This window comes from Eurosta solidaginis, chromosome 2 (assembly GCF_040869045.1).
Source record: "Eurosta solidaginis isolate ZX-2024a chromosome 2, ASM4086904v1, whole genome shotgun sequence".
In the NCBI taxonomy this organism is placed as follows: Eukaryota; Metazoa; Arthropoda; class Insecta; order Diptera; family Tephritidae; genus Eurosta; species Eurosta solidaginis.
The window spans coordinates 170,080,582-170,106,471 of NC_090320.1; the positions used below are offsets into that span (position 1 = coordinate 170,080,582).

Consider the following 25,890-nt stretch of genomic DNA (forward strand, 5'->3'; position numbering starts at 1 on the left):
GCGTTTGTAACCATTTCAACTATCCCTGGAGTGCGTGTTCGACTCCCACTCCCGGGAGAAAAGGCTTTGAAGAGATTTACAAGGTATAATCGAAACAGCTGTCGCCTTGTCCGTCCTGATGTCACGTTGTTTAAATTTTTCCCAAATTATTAAATAAATTACAAAAATAAAAATTGTTTCAAATAAATGTTTTCATACATTTAAAAAAAAAGCAATACGGGAAATCCCTGATTAAATCTTACAAACAGACAAAATTGGTTAATTCGTTGTAGTTCTATAAATAGAACAAAAACAGCAACAATACCAAAGTTTTTTTAAAAACCGCCGTACCAACAAGCATAACTTTAACACATAATTGCATGCGAAGTATGCAATGTGTAAAAGATTAAAATATGCAAAAGAAGGCAATTGGGAAAAACTTTACAACAACTAAGGCTTGACGTAGCTGAATGCGTTTGTAACCATTTCAACTATCGTAGGGGTGCGGGTTCGACTCCCACTCCCGGGAGAAAAGCTTTGAAGAGATTTACAAGGTATAATCGAAACAGCTGTCGCCTTGTCCGTCTGATGTCACGTTGTTTTAATTTTTTCCAAATTATTAAATAAATTATAAAATTCAAAATTGCTTCAAAAAAATGTGTCCATACATTTAAAAAAAGCAATACGGGCAATGCCCGATTAAATCATATAAATCGTTTATCGTTCATTTATTTATAATGGTTTAGTTTCCGTCGTTAATTGTCAAACCGTAAGTAACGTCCCGATTCTGAACGTTAGCAGTGCGGCTATTTAGCTCCCATGAAGAATATGATGTTTTTGTCTTCATTTTTCAGCGAGGAATATTTTGATCCTATGTTATACAATGTTTTTCGCAAAGACAGAAATTCAAACCTTACTGGTTGTGCACGAGGTGGTGGAGTTCTCATTGCGGTACATTCCAAACATCATGCTTCTGTAATCATACTGGAAAATAATAGTGCGCTACTTGACCAGCTATGTGTATGCATTCGAGGCCATAGTGTACCTATACCAAGTGTGTTCACTAAGCGATAAACGTCAAAACTACAAACAGCCTCGCTCACCTGATGGAAATCTCAGGTCTAGAGTCGCATTTTTGGTCTCAACGACAACATTTTTGACTACCAATCGTATGGACTTTTTCAATTTTTCAATCATTCGGAGCATTCGGTAATGGTATCCATTTTGAATTCGCTGTCATTCCGAATCCAGCGAGTGCCTGTCAGAATGCTTGACAGATAAGTCAACACACTTGTACTTGTACACTATGTTCGAGGCTCATCAGACACTGTTTTTGTTTGTGCTTCATATATACCGCCCGATAGTAGCTACGACTTATACACTGCACATGTCGATAATATTACGTCACTGGCATTGAACAAAGTTGGTGGTGATCATCTCTGCGTGCTGGGTGATTTTAATCTGGGTAATGTTAAATGGTCACAGACTCTATCAAACTCGGCTTTAATAGCATGTGAGGTCATTGGCTCCAGTGAAATATATTTAATAGATAGTTTTTTAAGTATTGATATTAAACAAATTAATCGTTTTTCAAACAGACTAGGTCGTACTTTGGATTTGATATTTTTATCTAATAATCTAAATTTTTCACTTTTTGAATGTATTTCTCCTATTAAAAAATCCGATTTGCATCATGTTCCATTAGTTCTTGATCTTGAGTTTTATAAATTTGCCGAAGCGAGTACTACCAGCTCTAATTTTTCTTTTAATTTTAAGAGATGTGATTTTTCGAACTTGAACAATCTTTTGCTGGAAATAAATTGGGATAATTTGTTTTGCAGTCTTGATACCACTAAAAGGTTTGAGATATTTAAGTCTACTGTTCTGCAAATTTGTAGAAATGTCATTCCCTTGGCTTCCAAAAAGAAGTACAAGGTGCCCTGGCATAATAGAGTCATCAAGGCTCCGGAATTTGAAAAATAAATTTTTCTGTAAATTTAAAAGAACTCAAAGTCCAACGTTTTTCAACTTGTATAAAGAGTATGATAAGAAATTCGCGTGTCTGGATAAATTCTTACACAGAAATTATATTTTAAATCTTAAGGAAAATCTTAAATCTAACCCAAAATCATTTTGGAACTTTGTCAACTCGAAGAAATCAGTTTCGAATATCCCGTCCTCTCTTTTTCTTGCTGAAGAAGCTGTTGATACTCCGGCGGATGCTGCAAATCTTTTTGCTGAATACTTTATGAACAATTTCACTTCTGACTCTGTCAATCATGATAACATTACTTTTAATATTCAGGCTTCGATTGACTTCGGTAATATAGTATTGTCTAAGAAAGATGTTCTTAATGGGCTTATTCGGCTTAAGACGTCGACGATTACCGATATCGATGGGTTATCTGCAATTTTGTTTAAACAATGTGATTCCCTAGTCTATCCACTGTTGCTAATTTTTAATAATTCGTTATCTACAGGTACTTTTATTGATGCGTGGAAAGTAGTGTTCATTACACCTATTTTCAAGAGCGGCAATAAAAATGATATTACTAATTATAGGCCTATTTCAAAACTGTCCACCATTGCGAAGCTCTTTGAATGTATCATCCAAGATAAATTACGTTTCTGTGTAAAGAATTTTATGTGTCCTGAGCAGCATGGATTTTTTCCAGGACGTTCAACTGTGTCTAATCTGACTATTTTCTCGGATGACTGCCTCGCAGCTTTTCAGGCAGGATATCAGGTTGACGCTGTGTATACTGACTTTTCCAAGGCATTCGATCGGGTTTCCCATGTTATTTTGATAAAAAAGTTAGCCTGTTTGGGCTTTCACTCAGTATTTTTGAGTTGGATTGAATCCTACTTATTTAAGCGTCGTTGCATGGTTGTAGTTGATGGTGTTAGGTCTCGTCCATTCGTTGCTTCCTCCGGTGTTCCACAAGGTAGTATCCTGGGTCCACTGTTTTTATACTCAGTTGAGCAGAGCTCACAGAGTATATTAAGTTTGATTGGATAACGGTTGGTTGTACATATATAAAGGAATCGAGATAGATATAGACTTCCATATATCAAAATAATCAGGATCGAAAAAAAATTTGATTGAGCCATGTCCGTCCGTCCGTCCGTCCGTCCGTTAACACGATAACTTGAGTAAATTTTGAGGTATCTTGATGAAATTTGGTATGTAGATTCCTGAGCACTCATCTCAGATCGCTATTTAAAATGAACGATATCGGACTATAACCACGCCCACTTTTTCGATATCGAAAATTTCGAAAAACCGAAAAAGTGCGATAATTCATTACAAAAGACAGATAAAGCGACGAAACTTGGTAGATGAGTTGAACTTATGACGCAGAATAGAAAATTAGTAAAATTTTGGACAATGGGCGTGGCACCGCCCACTTTTAAAAGAAGGTAATTTAGAAGTTTTGCAAGCTGTAATTTGGCAGTCGTTGAAGATATCAAGATGAACTTTGGCAGGAACGTTACTGCTATTACTATATGTGCGCTCAATAAAAATTAGCAAAATCGGAGAAGGACCACGCCTACTTTAAAAAAAAAATTTTTTTTAAAGTAAAATTTTAACAAAAAATTTAATATCTTTACAGTATATAAGTAAATTATGTCAACATTCAACTCCAGTAATGATATGGTGCAAAAAAATACAAAAATAAAAGAAAATTTCAAAATGGGCGTGGCTCCGCCCTTTTTCATTTAATTTGTCTAGGATACTTTTAACGCCATAATTCGAACAAAAACTAACCAATCCTTTTGAAATTTGGTATGGGCATAGATTTTATAACGTTAACTGTTTTCTGTGAAAATGGGCGAAATCGGTTGATGCCACGCCCAGTTTTTATACACAGTCGTCCGTCTGTCCTTCCGCATGGCCGTTAACACGATAACTTGAGCAAAAATCGGCATATCTTTAATGAACTTAGTTCACGTGCTTACTTGAACTCACTTTATCTTGGTATGAAAATTGAACGAAATCCGACTATGACCACGCCCACTTTTTCGATATCGAAAATTACGAAAAATGAAAAAAATGCCATAATTTTATACCAAATACGAAAAGAGGGATGAAACATGGTAAGGTAATTGGATTGTTTTATTGACGCGAAATATAACTTTAGAAAAAACTTTATAAAATGGTTGTGACACCTACCATATTAAGTAGAAGAAAATTAAAAAAGTTCTGCAGGGCGAAATAAAAAACCCTTAAAATCTTGGCAGGTACTACATATATAAATAAATTAGCGGTATCCAACAGATGATGTTCTGGGTCACCCTGGTCCACATTTTGGTCGATATCTGGAAAATGCCTTCACATATACAACTACCACCACTCACTTTTAAAACTCTCAATAATACCTTTAATTTGATACCCATATCGTACAAACTTATTCTAGAGTCACCCCTGGTCCACCTTTATGGCGATATCTCGAAAAGGCGTCCACCTATAGAACTAAGTCCCACGCCCTTTTAAAATACTCATTAAAACCTTTCATTTGATACCCATATCGTACAAACATATTCTAAAGTCACCCCTGGTCCACCTTTATGGCGATATCTCGAAAAGGCGAACACCTATAGAACGAAGGCCACTCCCTTTTAAAAATACTCAATAACACCTTTCATTTGATACCCATATCGTACAAACAAAGTCTAGAGTCACCCCTGGTCCACCTTTATTGCGATACCTCGAAAAGACGTACACCTATAGAACTAAGGCCCACTCCCTTTTAAAATACTCATTAACACCTTTCTTTTGATACCCATATTGTACAAACAAAAACTAGGGTCACCCCTGGTCCACCTTTATGGCGATATCTCGAAACGGCGTCCACCTATGGAACTAAGGATTACTCCCTTTTAAAATACTCATAAACACCTTTCATTTGATACCCATATCGTACAAACGCATTCTAGAGTCACCCCTGGTCCACCTTTATGGCGATATCTCGAAAAGGCGACCACATATACAACAACCACCACGCCCTTTTAAAACCCTCATTAATACCTTTAATTTGATACCCATATCGTACAAACACATTCTAGAGTCACCCCTGGTCCACCTTTTCGGCGATATTTCGAAACGGCATCCACCTATAGAACTAAGGCCCACTCCCTTTTAAAATACTCATTAACACCTTTCATTTGATACCCATATCGTACAAACGCATTCTAGAGTCAACCCTGATCCACCTTTATGGCCATATCCCTAAATGGCGTCCACCTATAGAACTATGGCCCACTCCCTCATAAAATACTCTTTAATGCCTTTCATTTGATACAATTGTCATACAAACATATTCCAGGTTTTCCCTCGGTTCATTTTCCTACATGGTTATTTTCCCTTATGTTGTCACCATAGCTCTCAACTGAGTATGTAATGTTCGGTTACACCCGAACTTAACCTTCCTTACTTGTTTGTCATGTTTATTAATGATATTCGCTCTTGCTTCTCTAAAGTAAGATTCTTGCTGTATGCAGATGCCCTTAAGATATACTTGCCTATTCATAGCCTTCATGATGCGGTATTGTTGCAAGAAGCTTTGGATAAACTTAGTAACTGGTGTAATAATAATCGGTTATCACTTAACCTAAAAAAGTGCTTTCAAATTACTTTTTCGAAGCGTTTCAACTTGATTGATACCGTGTATCAAATATCAAACTCGCACCTGTTGCGGATTAGTGAAATTAAGGACTTGGGTGTAATATTTGACACGAAGTTTTCGTTTTCAAGTCATATTAATGTGTGCATTGCTAAGTCGTATGCCATGCTAGCTTTTGTTGGGCGTCATAGCTTGGATTTCAGTGACCCGTATACGCTAAAGCTTTTATATTCTGCGTTTGTGCGATCCAAACTTGAGTACGCTTGTTTCATCTGGTCTCCGTATTATTCCTGCCATGTTGCAAGAATTGAACGAATCCAAAAAGTATTCGTACGCTTTGCATTACGCAGTCTGCGCTTCTCGGATCCTATCCCGACTTATAAAGCTCGTTGCTTATTGATCAACTTAAAATCATTGCAGGACAGGAGGACAATTTTGTCGCTGTCGTTTGTTTTCGATTTGTTACGTGGGGTTGTTGATTGCCCTGTGCTCTTGGAGAGGATTTTCATTAATATACCGACTAGAGCTTCGTGCTTCTAAGTTTTTTCATATTGGTGTTCTCAGGGCTATTTATGCGCGGAATGGTCCAATTACTAGAGTCTTAATTGAGTTCAATAGAATTTCTAAATTTTGTGTGATTGATTTTTCTTGTTCGAAATATGGCTTTCTGAGTATTTTAAATACTTTTTATAAGTAAGGTAATTTATATTATTATACATTGTTAACTACTTTACTCTTTTATAATTAGCCTATAAGATTCTTTTTTAATTGGCTTAAATAAATAAATAAATAAATAGTACCTAGAACATTATGTAACCGAATATCGTTACCAGTTCTTTTATCCGCGATTCTGGCCACGTGGTAACGCTGTCATCACCGAAAAACTCACCAGTGTCTGTGGAGAAATTTGAAAGGTAGTTTCCTTCGCTTTCACGGTTGCCACTTTGGTCCATTTGGACCAAAAACGGTCCCTATTTAGGCAGTAGCCACTCACTCAGGAAAAAATTCACAACATTGCCCAAAAATGCGAAACACTTTCGTTAACCCCCATATAATTTTGAATTTACTTCAATGGAACTCTCACCTTAAAAAATTGCTCAGTCAATAAAATGTACCAGAACAATAACATTTCACAAAGGATATATTTTATGCCAGGCATTAAAGATAAATGTTGATGAAATAAGCGACTAATCAAAAACACTCTTGTTTTATAATAATATTATAACGAATTTGCTGTAAATCCTCTTATTTGCAATCCTCTGCTAAGTTCGAATCACTAAACTGTTGAATAAATAACTCCAATATTAAATAATGTAAAAATGGCCTTTATTAAAGTACTTCACAATGGCACTTATACTTTGCTACTCGCTGGCTTAATAACCAAACTGATTGATAACTCAAATTGAACTCTACTATTGGCCGCCAGATCGCGTGCTTAATCAATAACTGATTGATTGCTCAACTCAAACTGAATTACAGCGCCTCTTCATCTGTTGCCTTTTATACCCTTTGGTTTCCTCGTTCGCATTTTTCCAGAATGTACTAGCATTGTCCATGAGCTCTCAAACTTCTCAGCTATAACTAAAATTGCACAATTTTATACATCTTTTAGGCGCTTCCAGAATCTACTAGTCCAGTAGCTCTCAAACTTCTCAGATATATGCATGTGTTTGCGCATTGACTCTCCGCTGTTCGTATTCGTACATGGTACATATGTGTAGACGCAATTATTTATTCGTTTATGTAGATACATAAAGATTGAATTATTGATGTGAATGTTCGTAGTTTACAGTCTCTCGCGCGCACATAGGCGTATAAGTAAATGCATCTGTGTGTGACATCTCTCTGGGCTGCCTTATATATGTGTATACTTGATTTGATTATTAACGTAAATACTGCTTGGCATGGCCTTAGCATCGCCTTAGTGATGGGATAACTTAGTGATGCTAATATCCGTGACAATATTAATAACGGCTAGATATTTCGATCGGTTATACAACACTATTTAAAATATATGAAAATAAAAATTGCTTTTCGCCTAGCATAGCTTATAGCGAGCACTCTGCCGTGAGCCTAACACTTTCAAAACTTTTACAAAGAAATTCTATGCATTACTTCTCGTTTGGCACGTTGATATTTAAATCTTTCTCACCCAGCTCAATGAGTTCAAGGAATTCCAGGACTATTGTGGTGTTAAGCCACGCAAGGTAATTGAAAACTAAGTATCTTGGCACAAGAAATATTTTAACTCGAAGACAGAAGGAAGCAAATGGAGAAGAGATTTGATTTCGCAAGAAATGTTTTGTATAAAATAATTCCCGAAGGTGCTAGCAGAACCCATGAGGCCTGGGATCAAAACTCACACTTGCTGAATATGGGCTCTCATATGGAGTTTAAACGTAAAGGGAAAAAGTAGTCATGTATAAAAATAGCACCAACAAAATTGCCTAGTTTCGTTTATGAATTACTGAGTTTTCCACATACATAGTTCGGCAACACCAGAACGCAAATTTTGAACCGTTTCTTACTAAAACCTGCACTGTACATTTTATTTCATTGCAATCAACAACATAATGCTAGAACCAAGAGCGTTGTGACCAAAACTAGGTTCACAACGTTTGGTTGGTGAAAGACATAGACTTATCCTATGTCAAAATATAATACCATTTTTGGTTGCATGCACATATATTTGTTTGTTCAGCTTGAATTAAAGGAAAGTCTTCAGTATATTTAGAAAAATTTTATATGGAAATATCCTAAAATTTTGTATTTTATACTAATAAAATAAAACAAAAATGTGGTCCTTTTTTTGATGAATTTTGGTCCCAAATGAAAACATGATGTGGCAACCATGTTCGTTTACCGAAAATGTCTCACTTGTAGCAAAGAGTATATATTTGTCAAGAGGCGTCACTCGATACTTTTGTTGTTGCCAAAGCAAATTACTCGATGTTTTCTCAAGGTAGTCGTTGGTTTTTTTTTATCAGATGGATTTATAAAAACGCCTTCTATATATTTTCGTGGGGTATTTGTGTTTATTTTATTGATTGTATTAAATTAATTAATTAATTCTCTTTCCAAAAATCGTAATTATGCGAAGTCACTTTACCGCATAACTATATAGGATTCAATTAAAAAAAACTAAACAAAACTTCCTTGAGAATCACATTCGACATGACAGGGTTGCTTTGGCAACAACAAAGTATCGAGTGACGCCTCTTAACAAATATATACTCTTTGCTTGTAGATGCGAGGTTAACGAATAAACGTGACGATGTGGATATGCATATTACGCAAAATAAGTTTCTACATAGGAACATTGTAATTTATTCTGTGAAAGTACATAATGTAAACAAATATGTATAGCCAGATGCAACACTTTTTTACTGTTATCTTTGCTTATGTGCGCTTACAATTCTCTATTTTTCAGTTTTGCCTTTTTCTAAACAACAGCTTTTGTGTGGTTATATTGATGTAACCACCTACTTTTGTGGGTAAAAAATTATCCGGTTACTTTCGCGGGTAGAATATCAAAAGGGTGTAAAAGTTGCCACATGATTTCGTTACCGTGGTGAAGAATGTTGTTACCACACTAGAATCGGGGCGTAAGTGACAATTTCAGAAGGGTTGGTGAATTTACGCTTGAGACTCCGCTGAAAAGTGTCGTTATAAGTGGTAGCAGCCGCTATAGTTGCCACAAACACATACGCAAAACGTTCTTGTTGGATAACCGAACATAAAATGCTAAACGAGCACATATGTATGTAAATTCCAATAAGAAGTTGGAACAATCTAGAAACAACCAAATGTGTATATAGTCGAACTCAGCGTTGTGTAGTGTCTGTAGTCATAGTGGGCATACAACACCGTATAGCACATACATATAACGAAATAAATACATATGTATTTGAATTCCGAACATTTGAAACGCAAATCCAAAGTAGATGTGTGAACGAAAATGGAAGATAAAATATATTTGTTAGCTGTACAAGCCCAGTAGAAAAGGGGATCATACTATGAGCGATTATGGATCGCTAAATAGGGAGCGTGGGAGTGCTCCCGCACTGTCCAAGACGTCAAACAAAACATGCTCCCTTTTAACATTGCATGTCCTAGGAGGGCGAGCGCTCTGTAAACGGTTGAGAAACGTGGAACTAGAGCGCTCTCTAAATGATCCATATATACAAAAAAGGAGTGCTCTCCAAATGATAATAAGAAAACAAAATCAGAGCGCTCTCCAAATGATAATAAGAAAACAAAATCAGAGCGCTCTCCAAATGATCAAAAACAATAAAAAAGGAGTGCTCCCCATAGCATCAAAATGTACAAAACTAGAGCGAGACAAAAAAATAGTTCCCTAAAAATAATAAAAAAAGGAAATTGAGTCTTTTTTTTATTTACTTTAAGTTTTCAATTAGTAAATATTTAATTTGCAGCTTTCAATTTATAAGTTTTCCGGTAAAATTTCAGTTTTGCTTCTCTAAAGGCATCCTTAACTTTATCCTCAAACTCCGAATAGTTTTGATACTTGTCTTTGACGGCTTCTGCAATGCAAAATAAAAGTCATAAGAAGAAATTCAAATATACTCAAAAAACTTACCAAATAAATGATAGCTAAATATCTTGTAGTCCCTAACTGCGATTTTACTTTGGCCCCCCCGTCCAATTCACGCTTAAAATAAAGCGTTCGACGAAAAGGGCTGAAATGGTTTTAGCAAGGTTGCTTTGCATGAAGGCATATCGGAATTTCTTTTTTTTTAAATCTTCAACAAATCATCTGTAGCTGATCTAGATATACGATGTTTAATCGCCCAAACGGCTAAATCAGAATGTAAACCAGGTTCTATGTCTTTAAAACCCAATTCAGATTCATTATAGACACAATCTTCACCACTATCACTTCTTTCACACAGATAATTATTTTTTTCGCAATATATTTCATTTATTTCAAATTCTATATTATTTCCACTACTGTTAGTATCAGGTTTTTGTTTTTTAGCAGTTTCTTCACTTAAGTTTTCTAGTTTTCTTTTAACTAAGCATCTTATATGTCTCTTACAAACAAATTTTGTGGTCATTGTAATTTCTTATTTTTATATTTCACTCGTTTACCTTTTTAGAAACGTTTAAATTAGACCACGTAACACTTTCACTGACACTTTGCTCCAAAAAAACAGAAAGGGAACACATATAACGGTTAAAAAAACAATGATCGCATTCTGCTCCCAGAAAAATGATAGGAGATCACACGCTAATGTGCTGCTCTATAGCTGATCCCCTGTTGCTTAGAAAGATCGCTCTTTTCCTGTTAATCAAGGGAGCGCTCGAGATATTTTCTACTGGGAGAGAATTGATCAAAACAAAAACGAAAATGCCTTTAACAAATATGAAAGTGTGCGCATTGAAAAAGAAGTACCGTGAGGCAGGATTACCATCTACCGGTAATAAGAAAAAATTAATTGAACGTTTAACTGAAAATAGTTTCTCGGATAGTGATAATGGCACTGTAGTGCTAAAACGTATCGCATCGCTAGAAAAATAATTACAGAACTTGTGTCGGAAAATAGAAACACGCCACTCGCGCAAAATTTTAATCCGCTCGTGTCATCGTCACCAATAAGTGTGGTGGAAACAACAACGCAAAATAATCATACAGCGACTTGTACATATACGTGCGCACATACGCAATACCATCGACCATGTTCAATAGTCAACATTCTTTGTGGACTACCGCGCAAAATCAAAGTAGTTTCGGTGATTTAGATTTTTCGCGATCGAGACATGTAACATTTGGGTCGCAACCAACCGTGAATCCGCATTCGCAACCGCCAACATATGTACCCAATACAACCGCCGAATATACAAATCTACGCTATCCATATGCTCCCTATATGCCAGGACATAGTGTTTTACCATCGATGCCGAATTATTATAATCCGTATGATAATGTACGCGAACTTTTACCGTAATTTGACCCGTCGTCAGATAAATCGCTGAATGCGAATCTTAAAAACGTATATAATTAGAAAGAAAACACACTTTTGTTTGCCGTACAATAAGAGATGAGAGGATCTGCCAGTATTGGGTCGATTCTTTGCAAGAAGTGTTTGTTTCGTGGCCTCAATTTGTGAATAAATTTCTATTAGATTTTCCGTGTCTTGTAAACGAAGCCGATGTGCATATTAAGATTGCACAGATAAAACGTAGTTATAACGAATCCGTTCAAGAATATTATTATCATATGCTGGCGCTAGGAGCCAAAGGTGGCTTATCCGATGCAAGCATATGTCGTCACATAATATGTGGAATAAACCATTCCGATCTTCGCAAGAAAAACTCTAACGATTATGTACGCTGTCAAGATTTACTCCGTGACATTACGAACTATAGTGTTTATAACGAAGTGAATTCCGTTCCGCCTAAAATCGGGAATAAGGTCCCGGAAGACAAACCACCGAGTCGAAAATTTCCGTCAAATGCAACCGATATGCAATCAAAGCCGGTATCACTATAAAAAGTAAAGTGCTACAATTGTTTTAAATTAGGGCATTACTCAATTGATTGTAAAGAGCTCCAACGTATACCTCGGTGCGAAAATGTAAACGTATCACGCACAAAACCGCCGAATGCTCAGTGGAAATAAGCAATTCCGTGAATAAAATAGAAAACTCTAAGCAATTAATAAAATTAATAAAGTGGTCAAGGTTAATGAAATTGAAATCATTGCGTTTGTTGACCCTGGAAGTAGTCATACGTTGATCCGAAAAACCTTCGTGCGTGAACTTGGACAACCGGTGAAGCACCTAACGATTTTACAGGGCTTTGCTGGTGGACAATACGTGAGTGCCGAAAAATTAAACGCTGATATTGAAATTGATGATAACAAAATTCCGACAGATATACTTCTAATTGACGATGAATTGGTATGTGAACCGATACTCCTAGGTAGAGATGTTCTTTGCTCAACAGGCAAACGTTTAGTTATAGAACAGAATAAGTGTCGCATCGAACACATTCGAAACATTAAAATCGCTTATAATTTAAAAGTGACAGATGGAAAACAATTTGAAGAGCTATTAAACAAATACTCCCACGTGTTTGCAAATAATCTTGCCGAAATTGGAAAATGTGGTATTTCTAAAATGACAATTGAACTGAATACCGATAAGTCGGTATATCTTAAACCTTACCGTGTTCCTTTCGCTAAGCGCGAAATGGTGTCGCAAATCGTAAATGAACTATTACAAAACGAAATTATACGCCCTAGTGAATCTGCGTATGCATCTCCTGTAGTTCTCGTGGAGAAAAGTAATGGCGAACATCGATTATGTTTAGACTACCGTTGTCTCAATAAGGTAACAATAAAAAAACCGTATCCCATGCCGATCATGGAAGAACAATACGCGAAACTATCCGGAAATAAATTTTATACAACACTCGATTTACGTAGTGGTTATCATCAAATAGAAATTGATGAAAAATCTAAACATTTTACCGCTTTTGTAACCACCGACGGTCATTATGAGTATAACCGAATGCCGTTCGGATTGGTTAAGGCTCCCGCATTTTTTCAGTCCACTATGGACAAAATCATTTCTCAAATACCGCCAAATGAAGCACTAGCTTACTTGGATGACGTTATCATTCCTAGTAAGACGATCGAAGAAGGACTCGAACGACTCGCGAGATTTCGTAAAATTTTAAAACAAAACGGGTTAACTCTTTGCATGGACAAATGCAAGTTTCTTGAGACAGAAATCGAGTATTTGGGTCATGTAACTAATGAAAACGGTATAACGCCGGGGAAACGGAAATTATCCGCCATTCGTGAATTTACTCCGCCGAAAAACGTAACCGAAGTTCGAAGATTTTTAGGACTTACCGGATTCTTCCGTGAATTCGTACCGAATTATTCCCTCACCGCAAAACCGATAACAGAACTCTTACATGAAAGTGAAATAAATAATTTCGTATGGGGCGACACGCAACAACAAGCTTTCGGAAATTTAAAAGAAAAGCTTGTTAATGAACCCATACTTGTATTATATGATTTAAACGCGCAACGCGAAATACATACCGACGCATCTAATGTTGGTCTCGCAGGTATATTATTGCAATCAAATGATGGTAAGAACTGAAAACCCGTCGCTTATTATAGCCGTCATTGTACCGTTGCCGAAAGCAGCTACCAGCAGGAAGCGCTTGCCGTAGTAGAAACTCTAAATCGATTTAGAATGTATGTTCTCGGAAAACATTTCCGTTTAATCGCCGCCTGTTCCGCGCTCGCGAAAATGAAAGACAATAAAGAATTAAAACCCAAAATTGCGCGCTGGTGGCTTAGGCTACTAGAGCTTAATTTCGAATGTATCAATCGTCAAGGTAGCTCGCTATCTCACGTAGACATTCTTAGCGGAAATCCTGTCGAAAATCCAACCTATATAGAACCTGCCGGATTTGTAGTAAACGTATCCGCAAATCAGCAAGATTGGCTATTAACTATGCAATTACAAGACAAATCGTTATGTGAAAATATCCGTATCCTCAAAGGTGATTTAAAATCTCCGCACTTAAACCAACCAAAAACCCAATTCGAACTTAAAAACCTCCGATTATTCCATAAATCACCTAGTGGATCAGTGTTTTTTGTACCAAAATCCGTACGCTGGCGTGTCATATAATCGTGTCATGATGACTACGGTCATCCCGCTCTAGAAAAGACAATTGAACGTATCCAAAAATCATATTGGTTCCCAAATCTCAGACGTTATGTGAAAAGTTATATATCAGCTTGTGTACAATGTTGTTACCAAAAACACCACCACTTTGGTAAAACCGAAGGTCGTATGCATTTTGGTCCAGTAGAACCTATACCTTTCAAATTAATACATATTGACCATATGGGTCCGTTCGTGCGCAGTAAACGTGGTAATACTTACGTCTTAGCAATCTCTGACGCCTTTTCGAAGTTTCTAATTGTAAACGCATTAAATGAAATGTCGAGTTATTTCGGTTTGCCCAGCCAAATCGTTAGCGATCGAGGAACCGCATTTACCGCGAAAGCATTCGAAAGCTATTGCATCCTAAACGGAATTCGTCATATAAAAGCAGCCATCCGAACACCTCCCGCAAACGGGCAAATTGAACGCGCTAATCAATCAATTCTAAATTTCATCCGTACTACAACCGACAACCCGAAACCCTGGGACTTAAATTTAATAGAACTCCAGTGGACTATAAATTCTCTACGCAATTCAACTACGGGTTTTTGCCCAAATGAATTAGTCTTTTACTTTAATCTACGGGATGTAATTCAAAATCAATTCCTCAATACTATTCAAGACGACTTAACCGACGATAAACCTGCGATGCCAATAGCTCATAAACGTGAACAAGCCGTAATAAACATAAATAGTGAACGAGACAAATGGAAAGCTAGATTCGATCGACGTCACTCTGAACCTACAGTATATAATGAAAATGATCTAGTAGTGCTTGAAAACGAACCTAACGTAACTGGTGAATCACGAAATTTAGAACCAGGATATCGAGGTCCGTATATCCTATCCAAGGTTTTGGGTAATGATCGATATCTCATCGCCGACGTACCTGGTATGCAAATTATTTATATTTATTTATTTATTTATTTACCAACGTAGTACAGAGTAAGACCAGATATAGTCTTTTAGAAGTATTTCAACTAGGTTATTAAACATAAAACAGTGTAAATATGTATATTCTAACTTAAATCTAAATAACAAATTTAGAATACATCTAACCTTATCGAAAGAAAAGATAGTCAAGATCAAAGTGGAAAAAGGGGAAAGAAAAGAGAAGCAGGTATCTTAAACACTCTTATAATGTTTTTGCATTGTTTTCATACAGCTTTGAAGTACTTGAGTATTACATCCTTGTAGCTGAATCTATTTAGTCCAGCCTTCACATTATCTGGGATTGAATTCCAAAATTTAACCGCGCTAATGAAAAAGTTCTGTTCAGTTTATACTTCCGATAAAATGAAGCGTTGGTGCGGTAGTGCCCCTGAGCTAGACGATTCTGATTCGTTCTCGGAAATCGCGGACGATTTTTCGTCAGAATTGGCCGAGCTGTCACACGATCTGGCAACTACTCATACGTCATAATAAAACGCTGCATTCAACACGAGAGTTAGAGTTTCAAATCGCATCTTGAATAAATCTATCGTCTTATTAAAACTCAATCGTTTATCGTTCATTTATTTATAATGGTTTAGTTTCCGTCGTTAATTGTCAAACCGTAAGTAAGTGACAAAAGGGCGTGGCTCTTAGTTGTATATGTGAAGGTGTTTTCGGGATATCGATCAAAATGTGGACCAGGCTGACCCAGAACATCATCTGTCGGGTACCGCTAATTTTTTTATATATGTAATACCACGATCAGTATTCCTGCCAAGATTCCAAGGGCTTTTGATTACGCCCTGCAGAACTTTTTCATTTTCTTCTACTTAATATGGTAGGTGTCACACCCAATTTACAAAGTTTTTTTCTAAAGTTATATTTTGCATCAAGAAAACAATCCAATCACCATGTTTCATCCCTTTTTTCGGATTTGTTATAGAATTTTTTCCATTTTTCGAAATTTTCGATATCGAAAAAGTAGGTGTGGTCATAGTCGGATTTCGCCCATTTTTAATACCAAGATAAAGTGAGTTCAGATAAGTACATGAACTAAGTTTAGTAAAGATATATCGATTTTTGCTCAAGTTATCGTGTTAACGGTCGAGCGGAAGGACAGACGGTAGCCTGTTATAAAAACTGGGCGTGGCTTAGGCCGATTTCATTTTTACAGAAAACAGCTATCGCCCTAGAAGCTATGCCCTTACCAAATTTCACAAGGATTGGTCAAATTTTATTCCACTTATGGCATTAAAAGTATTCTAGGCCAATTAAATGAAAAAGGGCGGAGCCAAGCCCATCTTTAAATTTTCTTTTATTTTTGTATTTTGTTGCACCATATCATTACTGGTGTTGAATGTTGACATAATTTACTTATATACTGAAAAGATATTAAATTTTTTCTTACAATTTGACTTTAAAATTTTTTTTAAGTGGATGTGTTCGTTATCCGATTTTGCTAATTTTTATTTAGAACACATATAGTAATAGGAGTAACGCTCTTGCCAAATTTCATCATGATATGTTCAACGACTGCCAAATTACAGCTTGCAAAACTTAACAGCTTTTTTTATCTTCTTTTAAAAGTGGGCGGTGCCACGCTCATTGCACAAAATTTTACTAATTTTCTATTCTGCGTCATAAAGTCAACTCACCTACCAGGTTTCATCGCTTTATCCGCCTTTGGTAATGAATTATCGCACTTTTTTGGTTTTTGGAAATTTTTGATATCGAAAAAGTGTGCGTGGTTATAGTCCGATTTCTTTTATTTTAAATAGCGATCTGAGATGAGTGTCCAGGAACTTACATACCAAATTTCATTAAAGCACCTCAAAATTTACTCAAGTTATTGTGTTCACGGCCAGACGGACGGACGGGCATGGTTAAATGAATTTCTTTTTCACCCAGATCATTTTGATATATATAAGTCTGTATCTATCTCGATTAGTTCAAGCCATTACGGGGTACCGTTATGCGAACAAAATTAATATACTCTGTGAGCTCTGCTCAGCTGAGTATAAAAATAACAGTTGGCCGAATTTAGAGCACAGGCGATACTAGTTCAGTAGTCTTATGTTCGCCTAATATCTGTTATTCGTAATTTTGTGTTTTCCTAGTCCTGAGGATGGTTTCAGATTGAAACCGAAATATCGACCAATTATATAAATTATAATATCACAAAATATATGGTGTTTTGCTTATCCTTGCGGCCTTGAGCTCAATAATTAACCAAAAAAGTTAAAATACGCTTATAAGGCTATTAATGAAACTCAAAAAGGTGTTATACTAATCTAAAAGTATATTAACCACAAAAAAAAATAACTTTGAAAAATATATTGAGTTTGTTTTTCAAAAGCGTTATCATACATGTATGTATTTATGTATGAGTCAATCCATATGAAAACGTCTAATATTAGCAAATATCCTTGCTGACTAGTCTCGAATTTCGCTCAAGAGATTATTAGAGATATCCTTACATTCGATATGGCGTTTTAAAGGTAAAAGATAGTAGTTTGTTTAAAAATAAATAATAAATAATATGGCGAGTATCTAGAATTAAAAACCTGGTACTGAAAATACGTAATTTTTATCCTTTTTTGTCAATTTTAGCTGGCTCTGGCGTTTTCACTGTTTCAAGTAGCCACTGAAATTTTTTCAGAAATTAAGGATACATATCCTAGAAGAAAATAACTCCTCCATCGGCCAAAAAAACCAACTACTTATAGATAAATTATTATCTCGAAATTTGTAAGTTTTAAAAAATCGTATTTTTCAGGCTTTAAAGCGAACGTGTTTCTCAAGAGATAAAAATACGAATTTCTAATGGACTCCAGTCCTGACCTTTAGCTGTTAATACTTGAATATTTCGTTTTGTTATTTTCATACTAACGACCCCTGCTGATGGATTTTTTGAGGCATAATCTCTTTAATTTTCTTCGCAAGACTTCAATAATTTAACTCAAAACTGATTAATTTTTTTTACGAAAATACGGTTATATTTTGCAATTTATATAATGACAATGTCAAAATTATCTGAAGATGAATATTTTCGTAATTTTAATTGCCGCTGAGTAGAGTTGGGTCGTTTCGTTCTGAACTTGTTCAATTGACCGGGTCTCTCAACTGAACAAGTGAACTAGATCTTCGATTTCGGTTCAATTTGTTCTTTTAGTTCGTTTTATCTAATGTTATTCTTTCTCTCATCTCGTTCGCGAATATACATACTTAAATACATACATACATACCATGGCGGAACGATACAAGGTGGCAGCATGGTTACATACCTACAAACATATATAAAAATTCTATGTACTTTGTTTTTGTAAATTCGATGGACAAATGTCAAAATCGTACTGCGCCGGAAGTTGATGTATCAAAACTTATAATCAGCTGTTCCATACTGCCACCTGTATCGTTCCGCTATGATACATACGCAGAAATTCACAGTGAGCACGAATGTCGATGATGCCACTTACACTAAAGATATGTGTAGTCATCTTTGTGTGTGGCACTGCTACAACAATATATGTATGGACTATTTATGAAAAACATGTTTTGTAAGAAACTATTACATTTCTTAAACTTGAAAAGTTCATATTTGTAACTTTTTTCTATAAAGTTAATTATACATATATATATATTAACTTATTTATTCATAACACAATTAAATATATCTACACAAAGCATTGCTGCATACACACCCCAATCTATACTTGTGGGCTTTTTCCGCGGGGGCGAGCAGCAAATTTTCTTAAAAAAAGAACAAATGAACAAAAAGAACAACTTGTTCGTTCATCAGAAAAAGAACGAAAGATTCGAATCTCTGAAATGAACGAAAAAGCACAATTCTACCGCTGAGATACAGGAACGAAGCTATGGTATTTTCTCGTGTCTTTGATGCTGTTAATGTTTTTAAATCTATCAGTTAAAAACATTTCAGCTGCTTCAACGTCCAAACTAGTTACATAAAAAATGTTATGCCTTGAATTGCGTTCGAACAAAAGTCAAACATTGACTTTGGGGTTAGTATGTGATCTTCTGCAATTCGCTGCAAGCTGGCTTTCCTTACGGTCCGTTTGATTGTACCTCCTGCGCCATCACACGGGCTTTTGCCGTGAGAAGTAGCGAAGAAATGCCACTCTGACTCCAATCCAAAATCCTCGTTGTGATGGCACAAATTGACAAAATTTTGTTTATTTTTGTACTGGGAAGCTGCACCGTCACTGAAGTAATATATTTTTTAAACTGTGGATAGTTTATTTTAATATGGTCCAAAAATATTTTTTGGAATGAAAAAAAAGATACAGTACGGTAGTTTAGATAATCACTAATCACACAGAAAGTTTGTTTCTTAAGTACGCCGTCTTCTTTAAAATATATCACAAAAGCGTGAAGAGTAGCTTGATTTTTTGTCCAATGAAATGCTTGTACCATAAACGAATAATTTTTAAAAAAGTCGACTAATGTTATGCACTCTTTATTATCTTTCAAATTTTCCTTGAGATTCTTTAGGTACTCCTATTGTTTATTTGAAATAAAATGATGAGCCTTTAAAACTATTAACTGTTCCTTTATATAATCCTTTAATTCCTCAATGGTTTTTAATACATTTACCAAATTGCAGCGATCAGTATTTACCCATTGTTTAAAATGTATTTCAGATGAAAGCTCACATTCGTCGCATATGTTAGAATCAATAACATCAGTGCCTGGACATTGTACAACGAGATAACATACAATCTTCACGCGATTCGTCACAAACTATTTTTTTAAGTAATTATTTGTATGTTTTATTAGCCTTGCACACCATCAACATCAGGTTCATATTTTGATGGATCAAACAAACACACACTGAATGTGTGCCACTTGCCCCAGCTAATACACAGTTCTTCGGACGCAGTGAAGCAAATGACGAGAATCCAATCTTTAGCAGTGGATGTATTTGTTTAAAATTTTCATATATTTTTTTAAGATTTAATAGGATCAAACGTTTTTGTTCCTTAGACCTTACATTATTATCGTCACGTACAGTTATACAATCTATTTGTCCCGGCATTAATCTACTTATTTCATCATCTTCATAAATTTGTTTCACTTTTTCCACAGTTTCACTTTTCAATTGATGCCCACTCTCTTTTTTTGGAGGCTTCCCTAATACTCCGCACCTTTCTCTAATTTTTTTAGAATTTTTGATGAGATATTCACTACACCCAAATTCTGTCTTTATTTTTGAAATTGTCCACTTCCTAGGTAATAAAGTTAAAATTTGATATTTTTCATCGGGCGTTGACGAAGCCTTAAATTTACTTTTCATTTCTTCAATCAACTCCAAATAGTCTAAATTGTGACAATCATGATCACTAGCCTTCACTTTTTCTTCACATCTAAAAACGTCAAAAGATGATTGTAACTTGTTACGTATCTTCCTTGATATTTGATACATCGATTTTTCGTTTTCTTTGGGGCATACTTAATTTTTGAATTGGCGGAATCGGTGATTCCTCTAGAATTGAACATATTTTGTTCAGGAAATTTAGTGCCTCATATGGAGGTTCAAATGACACTTCACAATTAATGTCTTGAAAATGTGCTTTGCTTAAGTTCTCAATGCAGCGCGAGCAAATTTCTCGTCCCGGTATGAGATTCAAATTTTAATTTTTTTCACAAAATGTTATGATAATTTCTCTAAGTGACTTTTTAATAGGAGTTTTATGGATATTCAATGGATCACAGCATTGTTTTCCAAACAAAAAAAATAGTTATCGACATATTTTTTATGATGATAGGTGCAGATATGATTAAAACAAACTGCTTGAATTCGTTTCATTAATAAGTATTTATAGCTTTCACTTATATCATATTCACTAATTAATTCCGACGACCGTGAAAATTTTAGTTTATGGCAATTTTCTTGCAGCAATAAACCGATTGAGCACTCCATATTATATATAGCAGAAAACACGATTCCGAAAACCACAGAAATGCACGAAAAATACGCGAATTATTCAAATAATTCTTCTAGGATATGTACCCTTAATTTCTGAAAAAACTTGAGTGGCTACTTGAAGAAGCTAAAATTGACAAAAAAAGGATACAAATTACGTATTTTCAGTACCAGGTTTTTAATTCTAGATACTCGCTATATGACTTATTATTTATTTTTAAACAAACTACTGTCTTTACCTTTAAAACGCCATATCGAATGTAAGGATATCTCTAATAGAAATATTTTTACAGCTATAATAGTTTAAGCCTAAAAATGACGTTTTTAAAACTTTGAAATTCGACCAGTCCGAAACCAGTGGTTATAAAAATGAAATATGTGTCAATTTGTTCCTTTAGGACCCCAAAGAAGTGTCCCTCAAAGTTTGAGCGAAATCCGAGACTAGCCAGCTTTTTGAATTAGACGTTTTCATATGGATTGACTCGTATATTGAATCGAAGGAAATTAAAATATCTATCAAGTGGTATATTTACAATCGGTTCTTTTAAGGAATTTTGGTTTTAAAAAATGCTTTATACGAACTTTGATCCTTCGTGTCTTTGTTGTTGTTATTTCCCCAAAAAAGTACCAAATTAGATTCGTTTTTTCAAAGTCTATTGATCTCTATTTTCGGCTTTTTCATCCCTAGCATTTGATAAGACAAATAAAATAAAAAATAAATCTTAGGCGCGAACGGCATTTGCAAGGCAGATAAGTTTTCACTGAGAGCTTTTCATGGCATAAATACACTCGGAGTACTTGCCAAATACTGCCAAGGGGCGACCCCGCTGTAGTGGAATAGTTGTTTATTTAATTCATAAAAAAAATGGTTCCTTTTGAATGAAACTTAATTTTTTCGACTAAAATCTCCACGGATATGAAATTTTCGCTACACGTACCCTCACTGCTTCATACCGAAAACGCCATTGCTGAGTGTAACACACAACTGAAAATAAAGAAGTCTCCCCACATTACACAGATACATACTAAATTTATTGTACGATGTTGCCGTAATCAAAGACCTCATTCAATTAGTATCATAATTGTAGATATAATTAAACACAAATGTGAATTCATTAGATTGTACACGATGCATGGAGAAAATAAAAGATAAAATTATTCCCCCACAGTTTGATTGCAAAATATCATTAGTACAATAAGTTTTTTTATATTTTATAGTACAAAAATAAAGATTAGAGTACAGATATAAGAAAAAAAATTCGAGTATTTCTGTGATTGTCGATATAAGTTATTTAAAGTTTAGGGCCAGATTGTCAAGCGATTAAGATAGTGAGGTAAAATTACCTATTAAAATAAGCATATATCGGTGATTTAAAATGTGTTTTGTTAAAACCCTCTCTTATGGCAGCAGGTATTTAGTTCCATGTTCGTATTGCGTTGACAAAAAAGTCTTTCAGAAGCCACTGAGCTAAAGTGTGGAACTATGAGCTAAAGTGTGGAACAGAGCTGACCTGGTAAACATTCATTTTGAATAGAAGTAGCTGAAGGTTTCAATAAGATTAATTTGTACAAGAAAATGCAATTTCTGACTTTAAGGTAATCTAAAACTTCTCGGCCCATAAGCTTATTTCTAAATCATGAAATACGATCGTACTTAGACAGATCGTAAACGTAACGTGTTTCGTTTTTACAAAAAATAGTATTTTTTCGAGACGAGATACTTTCCAACTTGCTATAAGTAATGTTCTGCAAGATTAATTGTGAGGCAACCTGACGTCGAGTTTCAGTTGGAGTCTAGAACAGATCAACACATGTAAGCGTTGAATTTATTACAAAATCGAGGTTCGTGATTCTGTAAACTACCATCAGGGGTTCATCCCCTGTTTGTATCGGCATAAAAAGTTAGAGGTCTTTACTCTTTTGATAAGAACTGGCTTTTCCGAGATGAGTAGTAAGCCATTAGCAGTTTCCCATCTGGTAATAGCTAACAAGTCAAAATTTATAAAATAGGACCAGTAAAACTAAGACTTTCACGGGCAACAAAAGCTGAGGTATCAATACAAGACGGAATACTTTCAAGAAAAGCATTGTTGTCATGGTTCGGATCTAAGGTGCATTGTATCTTTTGTTTTTCTCACATTTCAGGTTGTTCATATTGCCCCAGAGAACTTTAGCGGGGAGTTTAGAGTTTAACTTTACGCTCAAATGAGCTTGTGATAAGCGTAGTGGGGAGTTTTCTCCATTTTGAGTGAAGATTGTTCAATACCCTCACTTACTCGAGCTTTTCACATGCTTATCAAAGTATGATTTGAAAATCATCAACAGATGGAGATTGCCGACATACACTCTAAAACTTTTGTATGAAATGAAGATTAAAATGGGGGTAAATTCCTGTTGAAATAATTTTTTGGTGTAAAAAAGCCCATTTTTGTACGTTTTCATGTTGAAAAGAAATAACAATAAAATACAAAAATTTTAGGCACTTCCTTTATATAAATGGACAAAAATCAGCGAAAAATGTCTTCTTATATAAAGACATATTCTTGCTAAACTTTGATTTTTAAATTTTGACATAGAAATTACAAAAATATTTATGAGAAGTAAAAATATAAAAGTGGAGCACGCATTACTTGGATTGGAAAGTCGGTAGGAAAGGAGATACCTATTATTAGTCAATCAATTGCGCTCCACCTTTATATTTTTACTTATCATAAACATTTTTGCAATTTCTATGTCAAAATTTAAAAATCAAAGTTTAACAAAAATATGTCTTTATACAAGCAGCCATTTTTCGCTGATTTTTGTGCATTTATATAAAGGAAGTGCTCAAAATTTTTTTATTTTATTTTTATTTTCTCCTTTTCTTAAATTTTCTTGGCGTCTTATCCTATCTGTGAATTTTCACAGTTGTAGCTTAATGAGAACTTCCATAAAAAGGAATCCCAAATTCCCTCCTTTTCGTATGATTTTTCTAAATATCTCATGAAAATTTTCAAATGCTATCTAGTTATTTCGATCCGTACGCCACCTAACGATTTTTTTTCCTTTTGTTGCATTGTCATGGTGCTCTAACCTATGTGTAAAGTTTCACGTTTGTAGCTCAATGAGAAGTTACTTAAAAATCGATTGCATGATTTGTATGAAAAGCGGACAAACATTCAACCGACCTAATATAACGGAAGTAAAAAATTAATGATATTACTATACAAAAACGTGTAATATTTTGATTTACACCCGAAAAGTGCGTAGTTTTACGCAAGAATTGTGCAAAAGTATACATGCATTATAATTACACACAACAATGTGTAAATTTCAGTCACTTATCGTATTTTGCTTCAGGTAACTGTAAATTTTCATTTTCGGTGAAATCGTCGTGTTTGTCGTCTCGTGATAAGTTTCAAAGCTTTGTTATTCCATGGAATAAATTTTTTGAATGAGGTACTTGTCGCGTTAAATAATAAAAAAAAAAAATTGGTAGACTTTCGAAGTCAGTTGCGAACGTAATAGTGGACGGATGAACATTTACAGAGCCGTTGCTCAGGCTGCAGCGAACCAGTAGGTACCCTGATTCATTTATCGAAACGGTCATAGGAAAATACTATGTGTTTGGTACCAATTTCACTTATTTCAACAATGATAAATAGGAATAATTTTTTAAATAGTACGTTCAGACGATCAGCATTAAATGCATGCATACCAAATAAAAAAATCATTGTACGCTTTGGGCACAAGCCACGTTAACTGGGAACCACAATCAGCAGACGCAAGCATGAATGATATTAAGAACAAAAAAAAAAATATTTTTATCAATGTTTCATAATAAAATCTTCAAAAAATTTAAATAGAAAATGTACTAAAGTGTACGGCAGAGTGCACTGCACAAAAATAATTTTTTAGTGACGCTAAAGAAACGGCAACTGTTCAAAATATACTAGACCAATGGCCAATGATATTCCACAAGAGCTGCCTAAATGACCATTTTTATACGTTAATGGAACTCGATGTTGAAAATTTCAAGTCAAACTTCGAATTGTCTAAACCAAAATCAAGATCATTTTTTAAAATACAGGATGAACGCACTCAATTTATTGCTAAATATTTCAAGTTGCCTTTCTAGACCAGAAATAAGGTTGAAAATTTTTATTTCACTCATCGTATGTTTAGAGGTGCCCCAACGCAACTAAACTTTGAAAATGACGGTAGGGTAGAAATATTTCTTTTTTTTTTTGGCATTGATTTACTTTCGCTTGTTGTTATTGTGCTCATTGATTTCAAAGCCTAATGATTTTCATGGCCTACTATGTGCCTGTAAAAATCTTACTTATACACTTGATTAGAAACATACTAGCCGTGTTTTTTTACACGCATATACGTTTCGTTTGCGCGTGAAAAAAAACGCCTATCCTCGTTTAGATAATGCTTAGGAGACCCATCTAGCGGCAGTGGTTACACAACTAGCTACAGCACAGGGTGTACCGAAAAGCGGAGACACAACCCTCTGTTGTATTTCTGTGTATAACATTTAGCTGAATCAGTTGTGATAAATAGTGGACGCGCATAGAATACATAGAATTAGTGCAGAGGATGAAGCATAGACACATATTTCAGTTACATCTGGGTATAATGCGTATTGAAATTTAGTAGTACTAATTTTATGCATAGCAATTTCAGAGGTGTATTTAAAGTTTGTCGC

General features: G+C 35.1%; 1 protein-coding gene across 5 annotated transcripts in view; it reads right to left on the minus strand.

Annotated features, from left to right (window-relative positions):
• fusl (fuseless) overlaps nt 1-25,890 on the minus strand; it is an 871,305-nt gene that overhangs the window by 783,423 nt on the left and 61,992 nt on the right. Inside the window, exon 1 of one of the 5 annotated variants that reach the window (XM_067766386.1) lies at nt 22,136-22,156. The exons of 3 other annotated variants lie outside the window; for them this stretch is intronic. The gene's annotated coding sequence lies outside the window, so the exon portion shown is untranslated. Of the gene's footprint in view, nt 1-21,779; nt 22,157-25,890 lie in introns of those variants that run through there. One more of the 5 variants, XM_067766385.1, reaches the window with a different exon arrangement.